General features: G+C 42.6%; 1 protein-coding gene across 6 annotated transcripts in view; it reads right to left on the bottom strand.

Moving 5' to 3' along the window:
* tcf4 (transcription factor 4) overlaps positions 1 to 3,494 on the bottom strand; it is a 371,152-nt gene that overhangs the window by 129,928 nt on the left and 237,730 nt on the right. The window lies entirely within an intron of this gene.

Genomic DNA, 3,494 nt, shown 5'->3' with positions numbered 1-3,494 from the left:
AACATGATTGATTCCACACAACGCTCTTTGGCAAGTACAAATCTCTACTTTCATTATTGTTGGCGTGTCTTATTCAATTTTATAGCAATTGAAAAAAAAATGATGTGATTTTAGAAAGAGTATTGAGTAAAAGTTGACATACTCCAGTCTGTGATTATCCATCAACATACATTCCATTAATTTTAGCCTCAATAATTCCTATTTTCTGCTTTTCTAACTCAAACATTGGGTATCATTTCCTATAAATGAAGTTTATTAACCATGAATTCCAAAAATTGCTGCACACCAAAGTTAATAAGTTAGTGTTACGTAGGGTGGAAAACGTCAAAAAAGTGACAAACATTGAAAAAAGCGTCTTCAATCATTCAATTCAACGGTCACATTCACACAGTTGCACATCCATCTGATCTGCCGGCCACTGCCTTGCTCAAGGGCACCTCAGTGGTGGAAAACGAGGGTGACGCTAGCGCAGTTCTTTCACTTCCCCCAGCCAGATTTGATCCTGTTGGTCCGGGATTTGAACCGACAACCGCTCGGTCACGAGCTCTCTTCTCTAACCTTTGACTTTCTGCTTCCAGTTTTATTTTGTAGTCTCTGTTTCCTGGTTTTACTTCCTGCCTCCACCTGTCAGATGGTCTGATGTGTTCCACCTGTCCCTTGTTTCTCCCTCGTTACCTTGTGTCTTTTCATTGTATGGAGGTATGGTCTTGGGTTTCCTTCATGCCTTTTGGAGTATTTCCGTGTGCGCTTGCTTACCTCTGAACACTTTTTGTTGTAATATTTTGCTCGATAAGTTCCTCGTCTCTGCTTTTGGGTCCAAGCCTCGCTATTTCCCTTACACCCCGTCCTCCTGGGTGAAAGTCCTGTGTTTTTTTTTTTAACCATCCACCACCCCACCCAACCTCCCTATGCGGAACATGGCGCTCAAATTCTTTCTCACATCACTTCCTGCTTTGCTTCTGTCATAATTACTACGGCCACTAGAGGGCTATCAACGTAAATATGAACAAATGACCAATGGGGGCGTTAAGGTGACACAAAGTACATACAGTATATATATTTTTTGAAAATTGATCTTGATGCCTTAATTCAAATTTTTTGGGAAAATCCAACCTTTTAAGGCGCCATGAAATAACTGGCCTTTAAAAATAAAAATGCTCCTGCCTCTATGGGAATTTAACATAGCGTTGTGTTTACTTATGCCCCCAGTATTTTAAGGAAAACATTTATTTATTTACAATACATTATTCATTCACAAAGAAAATTGGTGTCCGTGAAAGGTTGGATTTTTCTAAATTTTTTGAATTAAGGCATTAAGAAAATTTCCAAAAGATGATTTTTTTATTCCTCTTTTTAATCAACTTTAGCCGGGGTGTGTAAAGTTTCTCAAGCCACTGTGGATATATATGAAAACAGGATTATATATATATGTCCTGTTTTCATTTTCCCCGCCTTCTCCCCTTCCTCCCTTCTTCCATTATGACTATCACCCCACACCTCTGCTTTCTTCTTCCTCCTTCCATTCCTTTTGCCTCCTCCTTCCTTTGCTTCCCTTCTTGGTCCTCATCAAAGCACCTCCTTTCCTCCTACTCATCATCTCTTCACCTCTTCCTACCACTCAACATCCTCCCTCTTTCTTTCCCCCCTTTCTGTCCAATCTCATCCATCAAGCGTGCATTCGTTTTTTTCCCCCAGTTATCCCTTGTACTGTTTGTTTTTCTTCTACTCCTGCTCCTCCTTCCTCACACCCTCCCTCATCTTCTCCTTCCTCCCCCGTCCTGCTTGTCCCCCCTTTTTGCCCTCCTAACACTTTATCCCTCACTCCTTCAGCTCCACCTTTCCCCCTTCCTCAAAATGCTTTGTCCCCATTCCAACTTCCCTCAACTTCCTCCTTTCTCTCGTCTTCTCCCCCCGTACTCTGTCACTCCTGTCTTCCTCCTCTCGTTCTCCCCTCCTCTTCCCCTCCCTCTCCCTCCTCTCTGGTGGTGAGATGACAGTTAATCCCTGGTTGAATTATAATCTCACATTTCATCCTGATTTCACGCTGAAAGGATTTTCTTCACATTACGACGCCCAGTTGTCAATCTCTCTCTCTCTCTTTCTCTCCTTCTCTCTGCTATTCTGTCTCTCTCAATGTTTCCCGCTCTTTCTCCACATCTCTCTTTTGTCTTTGAATTGATTTATTTCCTCCTCTTTTCTCAGCCTTTTCTTTCCCCCGTACTACAGCATTTCACTGTTGCTTGCTGTGTTTCATACTTTTCTTTCCCTCTTTTGTGCCTTCCTTAATTTTGGCCTTTAGTTTTTTCCTTCCCATCTCTTTCATTTGTTCTAATTCCTTTTTTCCCTTCTTTCTTCCTTTCCCATATTCTCATTTTTTTACCTTTTTTTACCTTTGTTTTTTGCAAAACTCGCTTTCTCTCTCCTCCTCTCCTCTCTCTCTCTCCTCTCTCTCTCTCTCTATTTCTCTCTCTCACACACACACCCACACACACAACACACACACACCCCACACACACCACACACACACCACACACACACACACACTGAGGAACATGAACACACTATCACACAGCCAGTATATGAGCAGGTGAGCTCAGTAATTATTCCAACCCAGATTTTAGCATGTCATCTCTCTCTCTCCTCTCTCTCCGTCGCTCTCCCTCTCTCTCCTCTCTCTCTCTCTCTCTCTCTCTCCGCCGCCCCCTTGTTTCCTGTCTGCCTCTGTCAGAGAGAATGGACTTCTGGAGTGCTGCTTGCAGTCACATAGCTGTTGATGGTCCGCTAGTCTGGATAATCGGAAGTGCATTTCCAGGATTAAGCTCCTTCCTCTCTCTGTGGGCTGTTCTCAGAATCCTGTCGCTATGGGAAAGAAGTACAAACTTGGAGCTAGCAAGCTACACGCTAAATCTGGATACTGCAACAAGGCCGGCCTGCTTGTTTACCGCATTTCATCTCTGACTGGGACGTTTTGGGACCGATTGATGGAGATTGCTTCACACGGCAATACACTGGTAAGAGCCAATAAAGGTAATCAGCTAATTTAAATAGCTCACGTTACTGTATTGCATGAACAGGTAACTTCTTTAAATATTGGTTGTCATGTTTTCTTATGCGGAGTGCAAATATTCCTCCAAAACAAGTTCCTTTTGCGTCTGGAGTTTAGCGCCGCCCAACGCGATCCTCATTGGTTTAAAGACATTTTTTTCCCCAGATACTTTTTTTCTTCTCTTCCAGAAAGTATGTGTGGTGTAGCCAGACCTTACTCCTCAGCTCTGCGGTCTGCCAGCGCCGGACTAATGGTCAGTAAATGCGTCCAGATTACTGCATTACTGACTTGCACCTGAAAGTAGCACAATGAGTAATATATTGAATTACTTTAGCTTTTGAGTAATTAGTGACGTAGCTGTCATTGATTACAATCTTCAAGTAACGTCCCCAATGACTGATGTGACAATGCCCTTAGTATAGATAGATAGATAGATAGATAGATAGAT

This window comes from Etheostoma spectabile, chromosome 16 (assembly GCF_008692095.1).
Source record: "Etheostoma spectabile isolate EspeVRDwgs_2016 chromosome 16, UIUC_Espe_1.0, whole genome shotgun sequence".
Classification (NCBI taxonomy): domain Eukaryota; kingdom Metazoa; phylum Chordata; class Actinopteri; order Perciformes; family Percidae; genus Etheostoma; species Etheostoma spectabile.
The sequence above is the reverse complement of the archived record's forward strand: the minus strand, read 5'-3'. Positions and strand labels throughout refer to the sequence as shown.